The 27,321-nt window shown below is 43.2% G+C and overlaps 1 protein-coding gene across 2 annotated transcripts in view; it reads left to right on the top strand.

Moving 5' to 3' along the window:
* Window positions 1–710: 710 nt before the first annotated feature.
* c10h5orf24 (chromosome 10 C5orf24 homolog) overlaps window positions 711–27,321 on the top strand; it is a 41,381-nt gene continuing 14,770 nt past the window's right edge. For both annotated transcript variants that reach the window (XM_078550937.1, XM_078550936.1), the window contains exon 1: window positions 711–1,064. The gene's annotated coding sequence lies outside the window, so the exon portion shown is untranslated. The remainder of the gene's footprint in view (window positions 1,065–27,321) is intronic.

Raw genomic sequence — 27,321 nt, 5'->3', positions numbered from 1 at the left:
TTTAGTCCACCAATGGTGGCCCAGAATGGGCCTAAACTCAAATATGAACTGGGACACAGTGCTGAGGTTCAGTGGTAGGGTAGGACACCGGGAATTACAAGCAATATCAACAATTTTAAAATCAATGATCTTTAGTTGGAGTAACTGATGTTCATAATCACGTGAACAATTAATGACTATAAGCAATCGTTATTTATGAGACATGGCTTCCTCCTTGAAATGCAGCTTAACCTTAAGGTGTGAAATGGGAGGTACAGCAAAGACACAATAACCTTCTTTGCCTCCGCCCTGGCCGCCAAGACCAGTTGAGTTGGGTTGTAAATCAGACATAACACTGTAAACAAGCCAAACAGGAAATGCTAATATTTAAAGCCCTGTGTGTTCTCTTTTTCACCTTCTGTTAAGCGTGTGTGTATATTGTGTATGTATCGTGGAAAAATAAAAACTCAGTAGGTTAATGACTGTATTTCAGAACACTATGTATAAATATAGCAATTTTCAAAAAAAAATGTTTAAAAACAGGGGAAACTGTGGTTGAAATAATGGATAAAAGGAGCATTATTTGCACGAGAGGCTGGCCTTTTGTGAGCGAGGTGCAGCCAGTGAATATTGAACATTAAAATTTAATTGTTTATTTGCTCTGCTGGTTCTTTATTCCCGGGGCGGAAGTGCGCTTGCGCTGCACGTATTTCCGTGTTGTGACTTTCGTTGCTTTAATAAAGGTTGAAAAGGGATCGCAGCAGCGCCTGTGCACGGCACAAAAAAAAAAGAGGAAGAAGCAAACATCAAGCCAAAGCTGCATTCTTGCGTTTTCTTTTTCTAAGAGAGTTTTGTAAGGGGCGTGTGATATCGAGATCTGAATTATTTCGGACGCTGGGGAATCGGAGGAAATTGAGTAAGAATAAAGAGGAACAGGAATGGCAGGATGAGCTGTGCCATGTTCTTACTTGGCTTTTAGCTCTTAACCCCTTCCAGTGCTTGCCAGTGAAAAGCGGCTCCTGCGGCCAGCGATCACCAGGTCCTGGATGTAGCAGCCGGATCGCTGCTGCGGTCTATTGTGTCGGGTAAGATCATTATTTTAATACATTTATAGTAGGTTACGTAAAGCAACAGCACTGGCGACCGTATGTAGATTTCATACTGGTATTTCATGAACGATTTGGAAATAGAGCCAAAGCCCCGATCATGGAAAAAAAATCCACCCCCCCCCACCCCCCCCGCCACCCAGTTGCAAGTTGGTGTGTTCATTTTGAGACAGTCTTGTTATTTTCTTAACGTAACGGGCAGAGTACAGGATTCACACAGGTAATTTTTTTTTCCCTCAGGTGGTTTTTGCAGCTATGATTTGGACATGACCAGTACATTATTCTTTTCCATTTACCTTCAGGTTTGTGTCCTGCTCATGTGGCAATTACATGCAGGAAACGATAATTGACATAAAATAAGCAAACGAACAAGAGAGCAAAAGCCTACTATTTTGAAATTTCATCAGTGTGCAGCTCGTCTGAACTCTTTTGCTGGTGGGGAGCTGTCAATGATTGTAATGTTTCAGATGTTTTCCATTAAATCACGAGATAACTAGCCTCTGTTGAAAGTTTGCAAAACAAATAATGATAATGTTGTACCTATTTGGTAGATAGGTGGCCCAACTTTCAAGTCACATTACGTATACTGTGAAACTCTGACCAAATAACTGAACTATAGCAAAAAAATACATCTGTCATTGTTGAGGTTATGTTTTTCTTTAAACGTTTAATAATAGTTTGACAGCTCCATTCCTGTGAACTAAGTATATTCTGTTAATTGTTACCTTATATCTCTGAAATGCAATATTTATTAATATAGAAAAAACAAACTTAGACATCCTTCTCACTTCATTGTAGAAGGGTATATGAGATATGCGGGAAGGCAAAAAATAGTCAACAAAAATGGAGAAAGGACAAAAATGTGGATTAGGTGCATAACGAGGGCCATTTTATTATGGGATTAGACATAAAAAGTTTACGTTTTATAATAGAATGGCTGTTACTGCAAAGATTTTTTTCCTGTAGAAACACACATGCTGAAGGGTGAAATGACCCCATTTCAGGGTCAAATATACCCACGCTACATACGAATGCTGACTACTCATTGGTGAGGTATAATATGGTTCAGAGATGATGCAGTACCAATTAATTTTATACTAATACTGCTCACTCTCAACTACAGAATAGCAGGTGGTATTAGGCTAGCAAGCACTAAGGACATATTCTCCAGCCCTGTGAGCAAAGTGCCCCAATTAATGTCAAATACCAGGACAGCAGATTCTGCCATTTGGATTTAGTTTGCCTGGAATTGTAGTTAAATCATCATTTTAACACTAAGATAAAAGCAAAAAACTGCAGATGATGGAAATCCAAAACAAAAACAAAAATACCTGGAAAAACTCAGCAGGTCTGACAGCATCTGCGGAGAGGAACACAGTTAACGTTTCGAGTCCGTATGACTCTTCAATAGAATTAAGGAAAAATAGAAAAGAGGTGAAATATAAGCTGGTTTAAGGGGGGGGTGGGACAAGTAGAGTTGGATAAAGGGCCAGTGATAGGTGGAGATAACCAAAAGATGTCATAGACAAAAGGCCTCCGTCACATCGGTTCTGATGATGCCACTTTCAAAAACAGTTCCTCTGACATGTCTTCCTTCTTCCTTAACTGAGGTTTTCCACCCACGGTGGTTGACAGGGCCCTCAACCATGTCCGGCCCATCTCCCGCGCATCCGCCCTCACACCTTCCTCTCCCTCCCAGAACCATGATAGGGTCCCCCCTGTCCTCACTTATCACCCCACCAGCCTCTGCATTCAAAGGATCATCCTCCGCCATTTCCACCAACTCCAGCATGATGCCACCACCAAACACATCTTCCCTTCACCCCCCCAGCGGCATTCCGCGGGGATCATTCCCTCCGGGATACCCTCTATCACCCCCTACACCTTAACCCCCTCCCACGGCACCTTCCCATGCAACCGCAGAAGGTGCAACACCTACCCCTTTACTTCCCCTCTCCTCACCGTCCAAGGGCCCAAACAGTCCTTTCAAGTGAAGCAGCATTCACTTGCACTTCCCTCAATTTAGTCTACTGCATTCGCTGCTCCCAATGCGGTTTCCTCTACATTGGAGAGACCAAACGCAGACTGGGTGACCGCTTTGCGGAACACCTTCGGTCTGTCCGCAAGCATGACCCAGACCTCCCTGTCGCTTGCCACTTGAATACTCCACCCTGCTCTCATGCCCACATGTCCGTCCTTGGCCTGCTGCATTGTTCCAGTGAAGCTCAACGCAAACTGGAGGAACAGCACTTCATCTTCCGACTAGGCACTTTACAGCCTTCCTGACTGAATATTGAGTTCAACAATTTTAGATCATGAACTCTCTCCTCCATCCCCACCCCCTTTCTGATCCCCCTTTTTTCCAATAATTTATATAGATTTTTCTTTTCCCACCTATTTCCATTATTTTTAAATGTATTTCCATCGATTGTTTTATCTTTGCCTTTTAGCCTATTTTGATCCCTTCCCCCCACCCCACCCCCACTAGGGCTATCTGTACCTTGCTCGTTCTGCTTTCTACCCTTAATTAGCACATTCTTTAGATAATATCACCACCTTCAACACCTCTTTGTCCTTTTGTCTATGACATCTTTTGGTTATCTCCACCTATCACTAGCCCTCTATCCAGCTCTACTTGTCCCACCCCCCCTTAAACCAGCTTATATTTCACCTCTTTTCTATTTTTCCTTAGTTCTGTTGAAGAGTCATATGGACTCGAAACGTTAAATGTGTTCCTCTCCGCAGATGCTGTCAGACCTGCTGAGTTTTTCCAGGTATTTTTGGTTTTGTTCATCATTTTAATAAACTTAGGACCCTTAGCAGCTACAGCTTAAGAGAGCAGATTTGTCATGCATTTTTATATGTTAGGTGCAGTTGGAAGGAACTGTAGCATAAGCACATGTCTCACAAATTTGATCTTAGGTTTGGTGGGGACATGGAAAGACTTTGGAAAATTGTGCTTGGTATCAAAAGACAAGTTACAGATTTCATATAGTTAATGCACTTTGCAGCAAATAATGGCCTAGTGAGTAGAAGTGCTGCTCAGTGATGTAGTTAGAGAAGTAAATCAGAAAGATCCTGACATGATTTCTAGCCTGTGCTAGGGTTGCTGCAGTTTGCCTTGATGCTCCTTGGCAGAAGTAGGGGGAAATATCAGTCAAGAATTCTTCTCCTGATCACTATGCAGTGGCTGTTGGAAATTATATGTTTGAACATCAGATGATTTGGCTCAGCTGTGATGCCCTGCATGTTTGGTAAGCTTTATAACAATCCCTGTTTAGGCTGGGAAATTAAGAATTTCTGCAGGAAACCATACTGAGAGGGAGATCTGGGGAGAGCATTGGTTTACAATTTTGTGGTCTGGCTGTAACAACTATTCTGTCGCTGGCATAAGATTAGTTGCTATGGTGTTGCTCCAGCCATACTCTGTTAAAGCAGATTGGCAACCTAGCCACATCTGAGAGGGAAAGAATGGAGTAGGCCATCTTTGTCCACTTAGTGGGCATGCATTATGCCTAGGAGTATAGATGGATTTTCTTCCCAGTCTGTCAAACAAAGTTGCAATATTCCAGCACTAGATGGTGCTGAGAGCAACTAATAAGCCTGAACCTTCTTCAGGATCCATACTGTTTCACCAGCTTTTCCAGCCATCTTTGCTATTTGTGGCCCAGTTGTATAGCCGAGACCACAGTAGTTCAGGAAGCTCCCAGAATTTAAAAATAAAAAATCAAGGGGGCATCAGGTGTAATAAACAAATCTCCAATAGGTTACTGCATGTGATTGTACACATTCATGGTAAAAGCAATCAGCTTGACTTCAAAAAGTCAATAATGTAATTGTTGTGTAGTGAATCAAAAAGCTATTTTATCCATTATTTTTCTCAAGTTACAGTCAGATATTGCTGATTATCTAGTGGAATGCCAAAATGATCTGTAATCATGCAACTGCCTTTTGAAACGGTTAGTAGATTCGATGAAAACGGATACTCGCAGAGAGGAATGATTAGGGAGATTTTTTTTGTTTGTACCACTTGTTTTTTGGCAGACTGAACTTTGTTGTCTACCTAGATTGTCAGCTATGCAAATTTTGACTAGATTCTCCCAGTTTTGAGTTAGTTACCTAGAAGGCTTCCAAAATGTAAACCCTCGGATTCTGGTGTTCAGAAGAAAAGGCCATTTTTTTCCCCCACTTCCAGCCGAGTGTCATCTTGGAATCAAATCATTGTCCAGGAAATGATGATCATTCTTGAACTGAACAAGGTTGAATCACTGAACCACATAACCTTGGTGTCTTATTTGACCCCAGATTGAGCTTCTGACCTTATATCTTTGCATTACAAAGACTGCCTACTTAATTAGCTGAGACGTAGAATATAAGAGCAGGGAGGTTATGCTGTAACTGTATAAAACGCTGCTTAGGCCACAGCTAGAGTATTGCGTGCAGTTCTGGAATCCGCATTATAGGAAGGATGTGATTGCCCTAGAGAGAGTGCAGAGGAGATTTACCAGGATGTTGCCTGGGCTGGAGAGTTTTAGTTATGAGGAGAGGTTGGATAGACTGGGGTTATTTTCCCTGGAGCAGAGGAGATTGAGGGGAGACATGATTGAGGTGTATAAAATTATGAGGGGCATAGAGAGGGTAGATAGGAAAGAACTTTTCCCCTTGATGGAGGGATCAATAACCAGGGGGCATAGATTTAAGGTAAGGGGCAGGATGTTTAGAAAGGAAGAATTTTTTCACCCAGAGGGTGGTGGGAATCTGGAACTCACTGTCTGAAAGGGTGGTAGAGGCAGAAACCCTCATATATTTAAGAAGTATTTGGATGTGCACCTGCGATGCCATGGCATACAAGGCCATGGGCCTAGTGCTGGAAAATGGGATTAGAATAGTTAGGCACTTGTTTGACCGGGGCAGACTCGATGGGCCGAAGGGCCTTTTTCTGTGCTGTAGATCTCTATGACTCTATAACATGGACCATCTCTACCCCTGCCTCAGGCCACCTACTGCTGTAATCCTCACGAAACATGGAGTTTAATTGGTCTTTGTGAGCATGGATAGATCATGTGGGAGAGAATGGACCTGTAAATATAAATCATATGGGGCCCGATTTTTAACTCATTCAAAATCCATTTACTTACAATTAAAATCATGATTCGTAGGCCAGCAAGTATGTAGGGAATGGTAAGATCCCCTTGTTGCTGAACTATGATGTCCTCCTCCATTGACCAAGCACTGAGTTTCTCCATTTTACTTTCTTTATTTTACGAAAGCATCAAATGCCTGATATCCCTATTGACTACACCTAATCACTTAGATCGTATTCGTAAGAACATTCAAATGGGCTCTTGTTTTGTTACTGTTGAGCATTAACACTATTTTGATTAACTTGAGTTTTAAATGTTTTATGTGTCAGAGCCAAAGATTGGAGTCGATTCCAGGCCAAAATTATTGACTCTTGAGGGCTGCCCAGTAACCGTTGGTAAGAAGATTACTGTAATAAAGTACAAATAACTTGGGATTAGACGAGGATTCAAGAGGAATCCCCGCAGGAGCTCAAACATGGGGTGAATGTTTATAATTCTCAAAAATGTAATCGTAGAACATCAAGTAAAGAAAAGCTGAACATTTTAATCAAGATTTTAATACTTGTGTGTAGCTCACAAAGGACAACACACAATTGCATAACTAGGTGCACAATGAGTAGGGATTATGTTATGGTGGAAAAGAACATGAACATAAGACTGATAAAATGTTTGTTACTGAACAACTCTGCAGTCAAATGAGGAGAATTAGCATAAAAGCAATAAACTGCGGATGCTGGAAATCCAAAACAAAAACAGAAATACCTGGAAAAACTCAGCAGGTCTGATAGCATCTGCGGAGAGGAACACAGTTAACGTTTCGAGTCCAGATGCCTCTTCAACAGAACTAAGGAAAAATAGAAAAGAGGTGAAATATAAGCTGGTTTAAGGGGGGGTGGGACAGGTAGAGCTGGATAGAAGGCCAGTGATAGGTGGAGATAACCAAAAGATGTCATAGACAAAAGGACAAAGAGGTGTTGAATGTGGTGATATTTTCTAAGGAATGTGATAATAGGGACATTAAGGGTAGAAAGCAGAACGAGCAAGGTAAAGATTGCCCTAGTGGGGTGGGGTGGGGGGAAGGGATCGAAATAGGCTAAAAGGTAGAGATAAAACAATCGATGGAAATACATTTAAAAATAATGGAAATAGGTGGGAAAAGAAAAATCTATGTAAATTATTGGAAAAAAGGGGGATCGGAAAGGGGGTGGGGATGGAGGAGTGAGATCATGATCTAAAATTGTTGAACTCAATATTCAGTCCGGAAAGCTGTAAAGTTCCTAGTCGGAAGATGAGGTGCTGTTCCTCCAGTTTGCGTTGAGCTTCACTGGAACAATGCAGCAGGCCAAGGACGGACATGTGGGCATGAGAGCAGGGTGGAGTGTTGAAATGGCAAGCGACAAGGAGGTCTGGGTCATGCTTGCGGACAAACCGAAGGTGTTCCCCAAAGCGGTCACCCAGTCTGCGTTTGGTCTCTCCAATGTAGAGGAAACCGCATTGGGAGCAGCGAATGCAATAGACTAAATTGAGGAAAGTGCAAGTGAAAGGCTGCTTCACTTGAAAGGAGTGTTTGGGCCCTTGGACGGTGAGGAGAGGGGAAGTAAAGGGGCAGGTGTTGCACCTTCTGCGGTTGCATGGGAAGGTGCCGTGGGAGGGGGTTGAGGTGTAGGGGGCGATGGAGGAGTGGACCAGGGTGTCCCGGTGGGAATGATCCCTGCGGAATGCCGCCAGGGGTGGTGAAGGGAAGATGTGTTTGGTGGTGGCATCATGCTGGAGTTGGCGGAAATGGCGGAGGATGATCCTTTGAATGCGGAGACTGGTTGGGTGATAAGTGAGGACAAGGGGGACCCTATCATGGTTCTGGGAGGGAGAGGAAGGTGTGAGGGCAGATGCGCGGGAGATGGGCCGGACACAGTTGACAGGGCCCTCAACCGTGTCGGGCCCATCTCCCACGCATCCGCCCTCACACATTCCCCTCCCTCCCAGAACCATGATAGGGTCCCCCTTGTCCTCACTTATCACCCCACCAGCCTCCGCATTCAAAGGATCATCCTCCGCCATTTCCGCCAACTCCAGCATGATGCCACCACCAAACACATCTTTCCTTCACCCCCCCCGGCGGCATTCCACAGGGATCGTACCCATCGGGACACCCTGGTCCACTCTTCCATCACCCCTTACACCTCAACCCCCTCCCATGCAACCGCAGAAAGTGCAACACCTGCCCCTTTACTTCCCCTCTTCTCACTGTCCAAGGGCCCAAACACTCCTTTCAAGTGAAGCAGCATTTCACTTGCACTTCCCTTAATTTAGTCTATTGCATTTGCTGCTCCCAATGCGGTTTCCTCTACATTGGAGAGACCAAATGCAGACTGGGTGCCCGCTTTGCAGAACACCTTCGGTCTGTCCGCAAGCATGACCCAGACCTCCCTGTCACTTGCCATTTCAACACTCCACCCTGCTCTCATGCCCACATGTCCGTCCTTGGCCTGCTGCATTGTTCCAGTGAAGCTCAACGCAAACTGGAGGAACAGCACCTCATCTTCCGACTAGGCACTTTACAGCCTTCCTGACTGAATATTGAGTTCAACAATTTTAGATCATGAACTCTCTCCTCCATCCCCACCCCCTTTCCGATCCCCCTTTTTCCCAATAATTTATATAGATTTTTCTTTTCCCACCTATTTCCATTATTTTTAAATGTATTTCCATCGATTGTTTTACCTCTACCTTTTAGCCTATTTCGATCCCTTCCCCCCACCCCACCCCCTCTAGGGCTATCTTTACCTTGCTCGTCCTGCTTTCTACCCTTAATGTCACCTATTATCACATTCTGACGAGAATTAGCAATCTTCCACTGGAGCTATCTCATGCCATATCCATCATTGGCTTCAAAAGGATGAACTATGGAATGGCTAATTAGACATCAAATTTGCATGACGTAACCATTGTTAAACAATTTTCCCCAGGAGCTAATTGTAAAAGTCAACGATAGGCTTCAAACTCATTTGGCCTTTGAAAGGAAACCATTTGACACCAGGCGAATTGAAGGCTCTTTGCTGAGATAGTGAAAATTATGGTAGATTTGAGGGTGGGCACTTATTTATCTCCCCCCAGAGCAACTAATCAAAAATCTATTTAGAGGGGTGTGTGTTTATACTCTAACTTGGTATGATGGAGTAGTGTTCATGTGCATGTGGTTGCATTTTCTTCCCCTTTGTCTCCTACCACTCCCCAATCTGTTAGTTGAATGGTCAACAGACACTAAGTCCTGCTTGTTTTCTCTCCCGACTCCCCCAACTCTGCTAGTGGAGGCAAAGTTATAAGATTAGTTACCTCAGATAGCTGTTATGTACCTCCTGGGTTTCAACAACATTGCAACGATCAGCTATCTAACGCCTGGGCTGAGGAATGGTACCAACTCTATCGGCAGCCCATTTTGCAGATGGCTGGATGGAAGTGAGATGTCAGTTTTGGCTATGGGTTCGCAGATGGCTTATGAGCCCTATCGTAGCCTTGTAGGCTCGTCCACAATGAGGTCATTGGTTGTCAGCTGGTGGAGGTGATGGTGGATTTTTGGCACAAGCAGCTGTCCTCTTTCGCCGTCTCTCTGGCTATTTTCCCTCAGTGGCTGCTCTTGTTGATGGAAAGGTCTTGGCATCATTTTTGATGATGGATCACCATTTTTGGTCACAACTGGGCAGCTACTTTCAGTGTCTTGATGTTAATAGAGCAGACCTTCATGAAGCCATTGAGATTGTCTTTGAAACATTTCTGTTGGCCCCTGAGTGAACGGGCTCCGTGGCATAGCTCTGAGTAAAGAACTTGTTTGGGCAGCCCTGAGTTGGGAACTCTGACAATGTGTCTCATCCATTTTGGCTGATTGACATTGTGTGTATCACCTGTGGCTCAGAGCACTCTTGCCTCTGAATCACAAGGCTCCGGGTTGAAGTCCCACTCCAGGGTTTGAGCACAAAACTCAAGCCTGACATTCTAGTACAGTACTGAGGGAGCATTGTGTTGTCATTGGGTTGAGATGTTAAATCAAGGCCCCATCTGGCTGCTTAAATGGATGTAAAAGATCCCATGGCACTATTTTGAAGAAGAACAGGGGGTTAGGGGAGTTATCCCGAGTCAATATTTATACCTCAATAAACACTACAAAAAACAGATTATCTTTATCATTATGTTGCCAAAGCCTAGTTGATGGTGCATGTGTTTTAGTATAAAATTTTCAGTTTTAGGAGTTAAAGTCTTAACTGTAGAAAATAGGATAAATGCAATTAAAGCAGGAGTGGAGCCTGTTACACCTAAAAAGTTGGGGCCATGTTCCTCAAGAAGATAACAGCTAGAAAGGTAAGGTAATTAAAATGCTGGGCCTTGGTGATTTCCAGAACACCTAAAAAATGGCAGTTCAGAAGGTCACTCATGTTTATTTAATAGATTCAGAATGGAAGAGATAGAGCAGGTGCAAGTGGGCTTACTTAGCTGGAAAAATTGTAAATGAGGGAGAAGGTAGCTAAAATAAATGACAGACAGACTTGCACTGTAAGCAGAGTAAAACACTAACTTTATCATTGACTGTCTGGAAGGTGGGTGAGGCTTAATCTCAGTTTTAATCTTGAGGGAACAGAGGCTGGAAGATTGCCTAGTTTGAAGCTAGCGGGAGAATCTACGCTGGGCCTCACAGTGTCTTATTGCGAAAGAAAGTAACCAGCAGATTAACTTGGAAGTATTGGAAAAGTAATGAGAATAAGGAACTGAGGCCCCCGCAGTCAAGAGAGGGTAAATTGAAGTTTTACTTCTGAGAAAAGCTGGAGCTGAGGAGAATTTTCCAGAGGACTATGGCATACATATGGATGGTCTCGCCAGTTGAAAGTGTTGGATTTGACACATTTGGTGTGGATTGGTGGAGGGCTTTGGTCTTCCTAGTGTTCAGAGTTCGCAGTGTCAACTATTTATTGTAGTTCTACTTCAGAGTGAGCACTAACTTGTGCATTGTCAGCATACTGTAGTGCTATTACAGAAATGGTTGGTGTCTTGGTTTTGGTTTTTAGCTAGTTGAGGTTTGAAAAAAAATGAAGAAATGATCAGTGTGATTAATTTATTACCATACCTGGGGAGAAGCACCTGTCAGTAGTAAGTTGCAGCATTGCTGTAAGAAAGATTGAGAACAATATTGGTGCAATGACAACAGGTTTGACGCCTGTTTTGACAGAGAGGGGTCTGTGCATACATAACGAACGTACGAATTAGGAGCAGGAGTAGGCCACTCTGCTCCTCGAACCTGCTCCGCCATTCAATAAGATCATGGTTGATCTGAATGTAACCTCAACCCCACATTCCTGCCTACCCCCGATAACCTTTCACCTCCTTGTTAATCAAGAGTCTACATAGCTCTGCCTTAAAAATATTCAAGGACTCTGCTTCCACTGCCTTTTGAGGAAGAGAGTTCCAAAGACTTTCAAACCTCTGAAAGAAAAAATTCTCCTCATCCCTGACTCCCTGTCTTAAATGAGCGATCCTTTATTTTTAAACAGTGACCCCAAGTTCTAGAATCTCTCACAAGAGGAAACATCCTCCCCACATCCACCTTGTCAAGACTCCTCGGGATCTTAAAGGTTTCAATTAAGTCGCCTCTTACTCTTCTAAATTCCAATGGATACAAGCCTAACCTGTCCAGCCTTTCCTCATAAGACAGCCCACGCATTCCTGGTATTAGTCTAGTAAACCTTCTCTGAACTGCTTCTAACACATTTACATCTTTCTTTAAATAAGGAGACCAGTACTCTACACAATACTCCAGATGTGGTCTCACCAATGCCTTGTACAACTGAAGCATAACCTCCCTGTTTTTGTAATCAATTCCCCTCACAATAAATGATAACATTCTATCAGCTTTCCTAATTACTTGCTGTACCTGCAAACTAGCCTTTTGTAATTCATGCACTGGGACACCCAGATCCCTCTGAATTTCAGAGCTCTGCAATCTCTAACCATTTAGATAATGAACTTTTTTATTCTTTCTGCCAAAATGAACAATTTCACATTTGCCCACATTATACTCTACTTGCCAGATCTTTGCCTCATCACTTAACCTATCTATGTCACTTTGTAGCCTCCTTACATCCTCTTCACAATTTACTTTCCTACCTATCCTTGTGTCGTCAGCAAACTTAGCAACCATGCCTTCAGTCCCTTCATCCAAGCCATTTATATAAATTGTAAAAAGTTGAGGCCCCAGCATTGATCCCTATGGCGTGCCACTTGTCACATCCTGCCAACCAGAAAAAGACCCATTTATACCAACTCTCTTTCCTGTTAGCGAGCCAATCTTCTATCCATGCCAATATGTTACCCCTACACCACAAGCTTTTATTTTCTGCAGTAACCTTTGATGTGGCACTTTATCAAATGCCTTCTGGAAATATAACCACAGTACATCCACCGGTTCCCATTTATCCATTGCACATGTGACTCCTTTAAAGAACTCCAATAAATCGGTTAAACATGATTCCCTTTTTACAAAACCATGTTGACTCTGCCTGAATGCCTTGAATTTTTTTAAGTGCCCTGCTATAACATCTTTAATAATAGCTTCTAACATTTTCCTAATGACAGATGTTAGGCTAACTGGCCTATAGTTTCCTGCTTTCTGTCTCCCTCCCTTTTTTAATAAAGGAGTTATATTTGCTATTTTCAATTTGATGGAAGCTTCCCCGAATCTAGGGAATTTTGGAAAATTAAAACCAGTGCATCAACTATCTCACTAGCCACTTGTTTCAAGACCTTAGGGTGAAGTCCATCCGGATGGGGATTTGTCAGCCCGCAGCCCCAACAATTTGCTGAATACCGCTTCCCTGGTGATTGTAATTTTCCCTGAGTTCCTCCCTCCTTTCCATTTCCTGATTTTACAGCTATTTCCAGGATGTTACTTATGTCCTCTATAGTGTAGACCGAAGCAAAATACCTGTTTAATACATCTGCCTTCTCCCTACTCTGTTATCAGTTCCCCAGATGCATTCTCAAGTAGGACCAACGCTCACTTTGTTAACTCTTTTCTTATTTAAGTATCTATAGAAACTTTTACTGTCCATCTTTATATTACTAGCTAGCTTTCTCTCATACTCCAATTTTTCCGTCCTTATTAACTTCTTTCTCAATTTTTGCTATTCTTTATTTTCTTTCTAATCTTCTGACCTGCCACCCGTCTTTGCATAATTATATGCTGTTTCTTTAAGTTTGATCCTGTCTTTAACTTTTTTAGTTAACCAGAGATGGTGGGCTGTTTCCTTGGAATTTTTCTTTCTCATTGGAATGCATATATTCTGTGTATTCTGAAATATCCCTTTAAATGTCTGCCACTGAACTTCTATTGACATATCTCTTAACCTCATTTGCCAGTTCATTTTAGCTAGCTCTACTTTCATGCCTTCATAATTGTCCTTATGTAAATTTAAAATACTAGTCTTGAACGCACTGGTTTCTCCCTCCAAAATGAATGTAAAATTGAATCATATTAAAACTGCTGCCACCCAGGGATGCCTTCACAAGGAGGTTATCAATGAACCCTATCTCGTTGCTCAATACCAGATCTAGTATAGCCTGCTCTCTGGTTGGCTCCAGACCATGCTGTTCTAAGAAACTATCCCAAAAACATTCTTTGAACTCCTCCTTTATACTACCTTTGCCCATCTGATTTGTGATGCAGGTACTGCATAGTACTGTTATTTTCATATTGTCATGTAGGAGATGATTGATGTTTATGAACTTAGCAGGGCATCCATATCGCTGCAGCAACTTCCAAAGGGTAGTTCAATTCACTGAATCAAAAGCTTTTTGGTATTGAAGAAAGCCATTTACAAGGGGATGTCTTGCTCTGTGCACTTTTCCTGAAGTTGACGCCCTGTGAAGATCATGTTGTTTGTTCGTCTGGGTCAGAAGCCACACTGGGACTTTGGAAGGACCTCCTCTGCAGTTGGCAAGAGGTGATCAAGAATTAACTTAGCTAGATTTTGCCAACAGTTGAGAACAATTGCGTGCCCCTCCAGCAGGTGCATATCCACTGTGGAGTTGAGTGAGCAGCTCTACAGAACGCTCTCCAGCAAGTATTGATACTGTCTGTGTCTTTGAGGAGAGTCTTGCCATCTTTGCATCTTACTGTGCTAGTCCTTGTGTTGAGGGTCCATAAATCTCTTTGGTTGCCTTGAAAAAAGCAGGTGTGTCACACATGTCAGTGAGGAGTTTAATTTCCTCAGTCTTCCCTGTCCAGCATTTGTTCTTCAAACCCGGGTTCTTCTCTGAACTTTAGCTTCAGCTGTTTTGTGGGAAAGCTTCTTCTCCATTGTGATAGATCTGGTTGCCTGGTTTGCAATGCTGTCTGTTTACTATTGATGAGTTTGCATATTCTGTATTGCTCTCATCAAACCAGTCTTAGTGTCTTTTAGTGGTGTGTCCAAGGACTTCTTGGCAGGTATGAGTGTCAATAGCTTTCAATGATTGTCAGTCATCTTGGATGTTGAGAAATGGTGCATGATGCAAGGAGACCTAAAAGGGGAGAGAGAGTTATATATTTCCCAAATCCTTTGAAAAGTGTGAACTGTCCTTTGAGTGTCTACTAACTCTAGTTTAAATTTCAATCAACGAATGATAGAATAAGATATGACTTTCTGACTCACATTGTTTTGTCCTGTGTGGTGAAATGATATCTTCTTTTTAAACTTGCTGAAAAGCTAAAATAAATAAAGCTAACCTCACTCAGCAATGTATTAAAAATTAGCTACTTCTGGTGACTCTTTATAGCGATCTTACTCTGATATCTCCATTCACAACCAGATCAGGCTGGACCACATAAAGCTGATTCAGCTCTCATTTGACAAAACTGCGCACTATTCCAGAATCAAGCCATCCTCTTAAACCCCTCTCCTCTGCATCCTCCACTCTCACCTCCAACTTCAAGCGCTAGAAGCTCATGAATTTCTTTTATCATAGTGATTGAGATTATTTGTCCACTGAGTCTGCCACTTTTGCTCCTATGTTCTCCTAGCCAGCCCACTGGTCCAAATTTCCTTCAAAATTCTAGTCCTGAACTCACATCTTTCTCTAGTTTCTCTCCAATCTCCCAGTGTGCCCTCTTGGAGCTCAGCTTGTCTATGAGACCCACCAATTACAGGCAGAAATAGGAGAAATTATAATGGGGAATAAAGAAATGGCCGAGAATTGAAACCAATACTTTGGGTGAATTTTTAACTCATTCAAAACCCAACCACTTGCACAAGAGTTAAAATTGGGCCTCTTTTTAATCTGTCCTCATGTTAAAAGACATAAAAAGCATTCCGAAAATAGTGGAGAACCAATGATCTAGTGAGAATGAGGAACTTAAAGAAATTAATATTTGTAAATGCATAGGACTGGAAAAATTAATGGGGCTAAGAGCTGACAAATCCCCTGAACCTGTTGGCCTGCATCCAAGGTATTTAAAAGAGGTAGCCACAGACGAATTTGTTTCTGACCTTCCAAAATTTCGCTGTATCCAGAACAGTCCCCATGGACCGGAAGGTAGCAAACATAACTCTGCAATTCAAGAAAGGAGGGGGCAAAAAACAGCAGTTATAGGTCAGTTAGCCTGATATCTGTAGCAGGGAAAATGTTAGTATCTATTATTGGGGGTGTGGTAATTGGATACTTTGTCTAATCAGATTATGGTTTTCAGAGTCAAAATTGATTATGAAACGGAAGTAACAAATCTGTTAGTTTTCTGAGGTTGTAACAAGCTGGGTAGAGAAGAGATATTGTATTTGGATTTTCAAAAGGCATTCATAGGGTGTAACAAAAGAGGTTATTACATAAAATTAGGGTTCATGGGAAAGCAGCATAATATATTAGTATAGATTGAGGTTTCGTTAGGAGACATAAAACAGAGAGCAGAAATAAACTGCGGGGTACCACAGGATCAGTGCTTGGGCCTCAGCTACAGTATTTACAATCTGTTTCAATGATGTAAATGAAAGAACTGAGTGTAATGTAGCCAAGTTTACTGATGATACAAAATTAGCTGAGAAACTGTGAGGTGGATGCACGGAGACAGCAAAGGTTTATATACAGGCTGAGTGAGTGGACAAGAGTGCTTTGGTAGGAAAAAGTGGAATATTAATGATTAATGAATCAAAAACACAATTTCTATATTTCAGATAATACCAATTGTGGGGTTTGGGTGGATAGTCAATATCAAGGACGACTGCAACAAATTGCAGTAAGATATTAACAAACATGCAGAATGAGCATTAATTTGGCAAATGGATTTCCATGTGGATAAATCTGAGTTATTACATTTTGGCAAGAAGGATAAGGAGGTTCAATGTTATTGAGAAAATAAAAATCTAAATGGGGTAGAGGAGCAAAGGGAGCACAGATACACAACTCGCTAAGTATAATGACATAAGTCAACAAGGCCATAAATAAACAAACCAGGCACTAGGGTTTATTTCTAGAGGAATTTAATTGAAAAGTAGGGCAGTTATACTGAACTTGTATAGAACCTTAACAAAAACAGAATTACCTGGAAAAACTCAGCAGGTCTGACAGCATCGGCGGAGAAGAAAAGAGTTGACGTTTCGAGTCTTCATGACCCTTCAACAGAACTGAGTAATATTAGGAGAGGGGTGAAATATAAGCTGGTTTAAGGTGGGGTGGGGTGGGGGGAGAGAAGTTGGGGGGTCGGGGGGTGGTTGTAGGGACAAGCAAGCAGTGATAGGAGCAGATAATCAAAAGATGTCACAGACAAAGGAACAAAGAGGTGTTGAAGGTGGTGATATTATCTAAGAGAATGTGCTAATTAAGAATGGATGGCAGGACACTCAAGGTACAGCTCTAGTGGGGGTGGGGTGGAAAGACTAACAGGGCATTACAGGTATAGATTTAAAAATAATGGAAATAGGTGGGAAAAGAAAAATCTATATAAATGATTGGAAAAAACAAAAGGGAGGGGGAAGAAACGGAAAGGGGGTGCTCTTGTATAGAACCTTGGTCAGGCTACATCTGGAGCACCTCATATATTCTGGTTACCTTATTATGAAAAGGATATGGCAGTACTGTAGAGGATGAAGAAAAGATGTACATTTATGTTACCAGAAACATTGGAGTGTAGCTATATGGGGAGGTTGAACAGGCTGAGTGAGTCCCCTTTGTATTGAAATGAGAAGGCAGAAGGATGACCCAAAAGAGGCCTTTAAAATTTTGAAAGGTTTTGATACACAGAGGGAATGGGATGAATTTTCCCAGGTGGATCACAGTCCTGACTGCAGCTTCAATTCCAGTTCGGGAACCAGAAAGTGGCCATATGGCGATCTTCCTGGAGGCAGCCACCTCGAGGGTCCCATTGAGTTAGGGATGGCAACCGGGTTCCATCGTCGGGAAGTCAGTTCAACGTGGCTCATGGATAGGGCCACCAGCCACCTTTGCAGTTTGGGTGCTGCTGAGGGGACAGCAGCAGGATTTTAGCAGCACCATGGAGGCACCATCAGTAGGAATGCAGCAGCTGATGTTGCAGCAAAAGCTGTACTGATGGCGATATCAGCCTACATGAAGTGGCTGCAATAGTATGCCTTCTACTTGGGAGACTTGAGCACTGCGATTTAATGTCAGCAATTTAATAAGGCCTCACATGGTCTGTGGGTCAGACCTCCTGCTGTGAAGCCACCTGCGCTGAATTTCCAGGCCCCTGACACTGTGGGCGGGGGGGTGGGGCCTTATACCATCTGAAAAATTGCATCTAATTCCACAATAGGGGCTAAGTGCCCCATTTAATGCCCTCTTCGCTATCTGCAGTTGGGATACCGCCTCCAGGAAACCTGCAAGGAGGTGGGAACTTGGCAGGGAGCCCCACCACACCCTCCTTTGCCACCTCTTGTGGGGCTGGAAAAATTGTGCCTAATGTTTCCAATTTTCTTTTCTTTTGTTCACAAGTATGGGCACCGCTGGCTCGGCCAGCATTTCAAAATGCCCTTGAGAAGGTGGTGGTGAGCTGCTGTCTTGAACCTCTGCAGTCCATTTGATGTAGGTACACCCACAGTGCTCTTAAGAAGGGTGTTCCTGGAATTCGACATAGTGACACTGAAGGATCGGCGATATAGTTCCAAGACAGGATGGTGCATGGTTTGGAGGGGAATTTGCAGCTGGTCATGTTCCCATGCATCTGCTGCCCTTGTCCTTCTAGGTGGTACAGCTCTCGGGTTTGGAAGGTGCTGTCCAAGGAGCCTCGGTGAATTGCTGCAGTGCATCTTGTAGATGGTACACACTGCTGCCACTGTGCATCAGTGGTGGAGGGAGTGAATGATTAAACATGGGCTGCTTTGTCCTGAATGGTGTCAAGCTTCTTGAGTGTTGTTGGAACTGCATTCATCCAGGCAAGTGGAGAGTATTCCATCACACTCCTGCCTTGTGCTTTGTAGATGGTGGACTGGCTTTGGGGAGTCAGGAGGTGAGTTACTCACTGCAGAATTTCCAGACTTTGACCTGCTCTTATAGCCACTTTATTTATGTGGCTAGTCCAGTTCAGTTTCTGATCAATAGTAACCCCCAGGACCTTGATACAGAGGGATTCAATGATGGTAATGCAATTGAATATCATGAGGAGATGGTTAGATTCTCTCTTGATTTAGATGGTCATTGCCTGGCACTTGTGTGGTGCGAATGTTACTTGCCACTTACCAGGCCAAGCCTGGATTTTGTCCAGGTCTTGCTGCATATCTGAGGAGTCGGGAATGGTGCTGAACATTGTGCATTCATCAGCAAACATCCCTACTCTGACCTTACGATGGAGGAAAGGTCATTGATGAAGCAACTGAAGATTGTTGGGCCTAGGACACTACCCTGAGTAACTCCTGCAGTGATGTCCTAGGACTGAGATGATTGACCTCCTACAACCACAGCCATCTTCTTTTGTGTTCGATATGACTCCAGCCAGTGGAGAGTTTTCTTCTTAATGCCCATTGACTCCAGTTTTGCTCGGGTTCCTTGATGCCACATTTGGTCAAATGTGGCCTTGATGTCAAGGGCAGTCACTCTCGCCTCGTCTTTGGAGTTCAGCTCTTCTGTCCATGTTTGGACCAAAGCTATAATGATGTCAGGAGCTGAGATGCCCTGGCAGAACCGTAAACTGAGTGCCAGTGAGCAGGTTATTGCTGAGTATGTGCTGCTTGATAGCACTGTCGATGACGCCTTTAATTATTTTGCTGATGATTGAGAGTAGACTGATGGGGCAGTAATTGGCCAGGTTGGATTTGTCCTCCTTTTTGTCGACAGGATATACCTGGGCAAATTTCCACATTGCCGGGTAAATGCCAGTGTTGTAGTTATTCTGGAACAGCTTGGGTAGGGGCACAGCTAGTTCTGGAGCACAAGTCTTCAGTATTATTGCTGGGATATTGTCAGGGCTCATAGCCTTTGCAGTATCCAATGTCTTCAGCCATTTCTTGATATAACGTGGAGTGAATTGAATTGGCTGAAGACCAGCATCAGTGATGCTGGGGACCTCTGGAGGAGGCCAAGATTGATCATCCACTTGGCACTTCTGGCTGAAGATTGTTGCAAATGCATCAGCCTTGTCTTTTGCACAGATGTGCTGGGCTGCCCCATTATTGAGGATGGGGATATCTGTGGAACCTCCTTCCGCCAGTTGTTTAATTGTCCACCGCCATTCACGACTGGATGTGGCAGGACTGAGGAGCTTGGATCTGATCCATTGGATGTGGGATCACTTAGCTCTGTCTATCACTTGCTGCTTATGCTGTTTGGCACGCAAGTAGTCCTGTGTTATAGCTTCACCAGGTTGTCCCCTCATTTTTAGGTGTGCCTGGTGCTGCTTCTGGCATACCCTCCTGCACTTTTCATTGAACCAGGGTTGAGCCCCTGGCTTGATGGTAATGGTAGAGTGGGGGATGTGCCAGGCCATGAGGTTATAGATTGTGGTTGAATACAATCCTGTAGCTGCTGATGGCCCATGGATGCCCAGTTTTGAGTTACTAGACCTGTTCAAAATCTAGCCCATTTAGCACAGTGGTAGTGCCACACAACACGATCACAGAATTGTTATGGTGCAGAGGAGGTAATTTGGCCTATCGTGTCTGCACTGGCTCTCCAAATGAGCAACTCATGTAGTTCCATTCTCCAGTCTTCTCCCCATCACCCTGCACATTCTTAATTTTCAAATATCAATCTAATTCCCTTTTTGAATGCTTCCATTGAACCTGCCTCCACCACACTCTCAGGCAGTGCATTCCAAACCCTAACCACTCACTGTGTGAATGAGTTTTTCCTCATATCACATTGCTCCTTTTACTAATTACTTTAAATCTGTGCCCTCTCGTTTTTGATCCTTTCAGGAGTTCGGAACCATTTCTCCCTATCTACCCTGTCAAGGCCCCTCATGATTTTGAATATCTCTATCAAATCTCCTCTCAACCTTCTTTTCTCTGAAGAAAACAGTTCTAACTTCTCCAACCTATCTTCACAACTGAAGTTTCTCATCCCTGGAACCATTCAGTCAATCAACCAGGCTGATTGTTGAACTAACCAAACATCACAAGAGAAACAATACTGACAACAAAATCAATCATTTAAACCTTTAACTGCTCCATTTGCTCAGAGCAGCACCAAATGCTGTTTGTTGTGAAGTTATCTCTGAACATTGCTTTGATAAAGTTCTTACTGAAATTTGTCTGCTTTTACATTCATATATGTGTATATAATATAAAAAATCCTTTTCAGTTTTTCTTTCTTTTCTTCTTTCCCTTTTACAGTTATCATTCATTCAGCCAAGAGGTCAGCAAATAACTTGTACCAGTTCAGCATTTTAACTGGTAATTTGCATGGGTGCTGTTGACCTTCTGTATAAACAGTTAATAGGAGAGAGATGCTCATCAGCCTCTAAGTTCTTACACAACTGATCATTATTCACATTTGAGTCTTAACAGAGAGTGTCAGCCTCATCAACACAGAGCTCATTTAATGTCTGTATCTGTGCGGAACAGGTGTGGAACAAGTAAAACACAGTCAAAAATTGAGCGGTAAAAGGTTTGTGGCAAGCCCTGGCTGTCCTAGAAATCAAGTGAAAATTCCTAAAAAAAAATGTTATAAGAACACCACTATCCATGTGGAAAAACAAAATGTCAGGTGGACAATTGAGATTCACAATGCTGAGCCTCTTGCTGATTGGATGCTATTGAATACAGTTTAGTGCCTTTTAGTAATCATTGTCCTACACATACAGCATATCACAGCAACTTTCAATTCCTTAGGACATCCTAAAGTGCTTCATAACTATAAAGTAGGAGCATATAGGAAGAAGAGTTGGTAGTTTAGCCTTTCGAGCGTGTTCCACCATTCAGTGACTGATTCAGTAACCTAGCTCCATATACCCCATATAAAAAAGGAGGGAGGAAAAAATAGCGAATTACAGACTGGTTAGTTAACATCAGTAGGAGGGAAAATGCTATAGTCTATAATAAAGGATGTGATAACAGAACACTTAGAAAATAAAAACAGGATTAGACAAAGTCACCATGGATTTATGGAAGGGAAATTATATTTGACATACCTACTGGAGTGTTTTGAGGATGTAGCTAGCAGAATAGATAAGGGAGAACCGGTGGATGTGGTGTATTTGGATATTCAGAAAGCTTTTGATGAAGTCCCACATAAGAGGTTAGTGTGCAAAATTAAAGCACGTGGGATTGGGGATATTATATTTGCATGGATTGAGAATTGATTACCAGAGAGGAAACAGAGTAGGAATAAATGGGTCTTTTTCGGAGTGGCAGGCAGTGACTAGTGGGGTACCGCAGGGATCAGTGCTTGGGCCCCAGCTATTCACAGTATATATCAATGATTTGGATGAGGGAACTAAATGTAATATTGTTGACAACACAAAACTAGTTGGGAATGTGAGTGGTGAGGAGGATGTTAAGAAACTTCAAGGCGATTTAGACAAGTTGAGTGAGTGGGCAAATACATGGTAGATGCAGTGTAACATGGATAAGTGTGAAGTTATCCATTTTGGTAGGGAAAAAAGAATGGCAGAGTATTATTTAAATGGTAATAGATTGGAAAATGTTGATGTACAAAGGGACCTGGGTGTCCTTGTACATCAGTCACTGAAAGCAAGCATGTAGGTGCAGGAAGCAGTTAGGAAGACAAATGGTATTTTGGCCTCCATTGCAAGGGGACTTGAATACAGAAGCAAGGGTGTCTTACTGCAGCTGTACAGGGCCTTGGTGAGACCACACCTGGAGTATTGTGTGCAGTTTTGGTCGCCTTACCTAAGAAAGGATGTACTTGTCAGAGAGGGAGTGCAGTGAAGGTTCACCAGACTGATTCCTGGGATGGCAAGATTGTCTTTCGAGGAGAGATTGGGTCAACTAGGCCTGTATTCAGAAGAATGAGAGGAGATCTCATTGAAATGTATAAAATTCTGACAGGACTGGACAGACTGGATGCAGGGATGATGTTTCCTCTGGCTGGGGGATGTCGAACAAGGGGTCACAGCCTCAGGATACAGAGCAGGCCATTTAGGACTGAAATGAGGAGAAACTTCTTCACTCAGAGGGTGGTAAACCTGTGGAATTCTCTACCACAGAAGGCTGTGGAGGCCAAGTCACTGAATATCTTTAAGAAGGAAATATTTAGATTACTAGACTCTAAAGGTGTCAAGGAGAGAGTGGGATTATGGCGTTGAGATAAAGGACCAGCCATGATCATATTGAATGGTGGAGCAGGCTCGAAGGGCCGAATGACTTATTCCTGCCATTTTCTATGTTTCTACCCACCTTTACCACAAAGCTGTTAGATATTTGTCAACCAAACGTATTATCGATCTCAATTTTAAAATTAACCATTGATTTCACAACCTTGTGAAGCTAGAAAACAGGACTACTTGTGTGCCAGACAGCATTAGCAGCAAGTGATAGACAGAGCTAAGTGATTCCACAACTAACAGATCAGATATAATCTGCGGCCCTGCTACATCCATGGTTAGATTCTCTCTTGTTGGAGATGGTCATTGCCCGGCACTTGTGTGGCACGAAAGTTACTTGCCACGTGTCAGCCCAAGCCTGGATATTGTCCAGGTCTTGCTGCATTTGAACATGTACTGCTTCAGTATCTGAGGAGTCGGGAATGGTGCTGAACATTGTGCAATCATCAGCGAACATTCCCACTTCGCTTGATTGGCACCCCTTCCACAAACATTGGTTAACTCAGTGCAGACTCAAGTTTGAATCTGGAAGCTCCTGGGCTTGTACAGTCAACTGCCCACTGCTTCAATAAGCTGTCATCGGTAAGCCACAAAGTGTTGTGGCTTAAAGGAAAAAAGTGAGTGGATGAGCTTTAAGCTGCTATTATAAATAACATTACTAAGACTTTTAGAGAGCCCTTTGGCCTCAAAATGTCTCAAACCACTTCTGACATTTTTTTTAAGTGCAGCACTCTTGCATTGTGTGACTTTGAAAACTTCATGATGTATGAACTAAACAGTGCATAACATAATAATGGAGTAGAGCTGCAGTTCAGTGCTGTTACTCCACCACTGACACACAGGCAGCTGTGTGTACCATCTACAAGGAGCACTGCAGAAATTCACCAAGGCTCCTTAGACAGCACCTTCCAAACCCATGGCCACTACCATCTAGAAGGACAAGATCAACAGATACATGGGAACACCACCACCTGGAAGTCCCCCTCCAAGGTACTCACCATCCTGACTTGTTAGTATATCACCATTTCTTTACTGTCACTGAGTCAAAATCCTGGAACTCCCTCCCTAATAGCACTGTGGGTGTATCTACATCATATGGTCTGCAATAGTTCAAGGTGGCAGCTCACCACCACCTTCTCAAGGCCAACTGGGGGTGGGCAATAAATGCTGGCTTAGCCAGCGACGCCCACACCCTGCAAATTAATTTTAAAAATCCCCAGTTGCTGTTGTGGAGTTGAGTTCCAAACTTCTTTCACACCCATTGGGCTGTATTTTACATGCCCCTGCTGGGTGTGTTTTGGGCCGGTCATTGTGGTGGGGGCGGGGGGAGGTGGAGAGGTGCACATAGAATAGGGCGGGTGCCCAGCCCACCACCTTCCCTCCCACCCCAACCTCATCCCCATTAGGCTTGTTATGGCTGCCCATGCCATAAACATTTGCGTCAGCAGCTGGGCAGGGGCCAGCGGTATATTCTTTTTTTTAATAAGTTCTTCAAGGGGCAGGAGGGAAGTGGGGTGTTAGCTCTTTGGGTGCTGCCCTTTGCCAATCGTGAGCCACCCTCCCCTTCCTTCCTACCCACCCCCTGCCTGTCCAAGACCCTGGACTTACCTGCCCTGGGGATCCATTGGGCCTTTTTCCTCCTCCTTCTGCAGTCCCGGCAGCTGCCATTGACGCACTCTTGGAGCTGCTGACCAATCCAATTAGCCGGCAGCTCCAGAGTGCGGGACTTTCTCCCCAGCGAGGGGTGGAATTCCCACTTGGGCTTCATTTTGCATGCTCCTGATGTGGGGGGGGTCCCAGGTCAGAAACTATGGCAAAAGGACCTCTGGCTACGGACAAGACTCACCACTGTGTGGTCTTGGAGGAGTCCAACTACTGGTCATAGGCAGGAATCAACAACTGCTCCAGTATGGCAACAAGTAAATAGTTGAAATTCAGTATGTCATCCGCAATCAACCCTTTTCTCTCCTGAGCAGAGATGTCTGTGTTGCCCTCAACCTCCTCAAAATGGCAGAAGACGTCAAAACAATCACTGTAGTCAACTACACTGTATTGGAGATTCCCGAGAGGTCTAGCAGCACTGATGATCTCAACTGGGACTTCAGGTCAGAATTGTCCTCACTCTTTGCAGAGGCAGTTATTCCAACTCCTTTGCAGACAGCAGAAAATATTCTTCTTCAGTCAGACCATCCAAACCTCCAGATGAACAACAACATAAAACAGAAGATACAAAGGAGAAGGAGCAGCAGCAGAAGGCTGAGCCCGAACCTCAGAGTTGCTGTCACAGAACTAGGAAAACTACAGTAATGAAGCTGGAGCTTCAAACTCACACGCACAACATGAAGTCGATCTTGGAGCAGGAGAGAAGCAATCACCAACTCACTAAGACAAAACTGAGGGAGGCACAAGTGCACATGAAGAAACGGAGCGCAGCCATTAGAAGCCAAACTGCAAATTGAGCTCAAGGATGAGGAACAAACAAACATAATGGAGGAGAACCTTCAACTTCTAGGAAGAACCTGGCGGACCCCACGGAAAAAGAAAACCTGAGTCCAGTCTACAAATGAACGGAGTGAATATTCCCTCCGGAAGGATAGAGACAAGCCCATGGTATCCGACCAAGGAAGACAGATTGTCAACCATGATCTAGCTAAATGGTGGATCAGGCTCAAGGGACCAAATAGCCTACTTCTGCTCTTATGTTCCTAAAGAAAAATACAACACTAAGAAGTGCAAGAAGCAAACCAGATATTGACACCCAAGTATTTGAAACACCAATTACTACAACTTCAACTGCAGACTAACAAAGTCAGTCCAAAGCAGTTGAGACTACCACTCCTCCAAACTTGAAAAGAAAGTGACCTGGAAGAGTTGTAAAGCCTCCAGACCATCTGAATCTGTAAAATCAGAGGGTTGGGGAGAGGAGGAGTAGCATGTAAATGTTATTGGAAGTACATTTGGGTAAATATTTGTGGGGGAGGTTTAGTATTAGGGTGTTTGAGGTTGTAAGGGTTAATGTGGGACTAAGGAAACCGTACTACCCACATTATGGTGTAGAGAGTCACATTGGCGTAGTAGAATGCAGTATAAGTCTGGTAGAAGTTGGCATGAAAATAGCTCCTAGTCAGGACTGTATCTTGTATATATGTATGCAGTTATGTATTATTAATAAACAGTTATTGTTCAACCATACAAGCCTCTAGACCTCGTACAACAGTTATAGCTGCACAATTGAGTAATAAATTTTGGATCCTGATATTGGCTACATGAGGAGCAGGAGGCCAGGTTTATCCCAAGTTTATCAAAGGGTGAGGGGAAAGTTAAACAGGAAGCCATCCCACTGTCAGGAATTTTCTAGCAATAAAGTCAAGAGCAACACTGGAAGATGCTGGGGAGCAGTCACACATTGGCCCTCTCAGCTAGGGAAGAATAATGGCAAAGAAACCCGACAGACAGCAGGGAACAATAGAAAGTGGTGGAAATTTAATGCATATGTCAAAATAAAATTGACGTAAACAAGTTTAGCTAATGCCATAATAAAAGCTAAATACTGCAGATACTGGAAACCTGAAATAAGGACAGAAATTGCTGGAAATACTTAGCAGGTCTGGCAGCATCTGTGGAGAGAGAGACAGAGTTAACTTTTCGAGTCCAAAATGACTCTTCAAATCTAGGCTAATGCCAGTTTGTGTGTGATTTTGTTTCTCCAGATATAATTGTAGGTTGGTTTAGGAAAGTGTTAAACATGCTATGGTATACTGATTTGATATAAGGGAGCTTGTTGCTATTCACATCACTTAATGTTTATACTTTCATCCATGTCGCATTCAAGTTTTCATTTTGGCTGCTTGGACGCTTTAGTATTTAATTTCTTTTTGGCCTGATGACTTTAATACCTTGGGGATTAAATTGATTTTTCAGAAGATCAGCTTTTTGGAGGTTGTAACACAATACTTCCCTCTTCGAAGATCTTCTGTAAACTAAACTTATACATGTTTTTATCCTCTGTAAGTACTATGTGTAATTTAATGAAAAGCCTTTTGAGTGGGCCTGAAAGATGGAAAGTTTAATCTCCTGGGATGGTGGCTTGTCCTGTGAGGAGAGATTGGGGAGACTGGGCCTGTATTCTCTAACGTTCAAAGAGAGGCGATGTCATTGAAACATACAAAATTATTACTCAACAAGGGAGATGCAGGTAGGATGTTTCCCCTGGCTGGGAGGGTCTAGAACCAGGGGACACAGTCTCTGAATAAGGGGTAGGCCATTTAGGACCAAGATGAGGAGGAATTTCTTCACTTGGAGGGTGGTGACTCTTTGGGATTCTCTACCTCAGAGGGCTGTGGAAGCTCGGTCGTTGAATATGTTGAAGACAGAGATCGATAGATTTCTAGATATTAATGGCATC

Source organism: Cetorhinus maximus, chromosome 10 (assembly GCF_964194155.1).
Source record: "Cetorhinus maximus chromosome 10, sCetMax3.hap1.1, whole genome shotgun sequence".
NCBI lineage: Eukaryota > Metazoa > Chordata > Chondrichthyes > Lamniformes > Cetorhinidae > Cetorhinus > Cetorhinus maximus.
The sequence above is the reverse complement of the archived record's forward strand: the minus strand, read 5'-3'. Positions and strand labels throughout refer to the sequence as shown.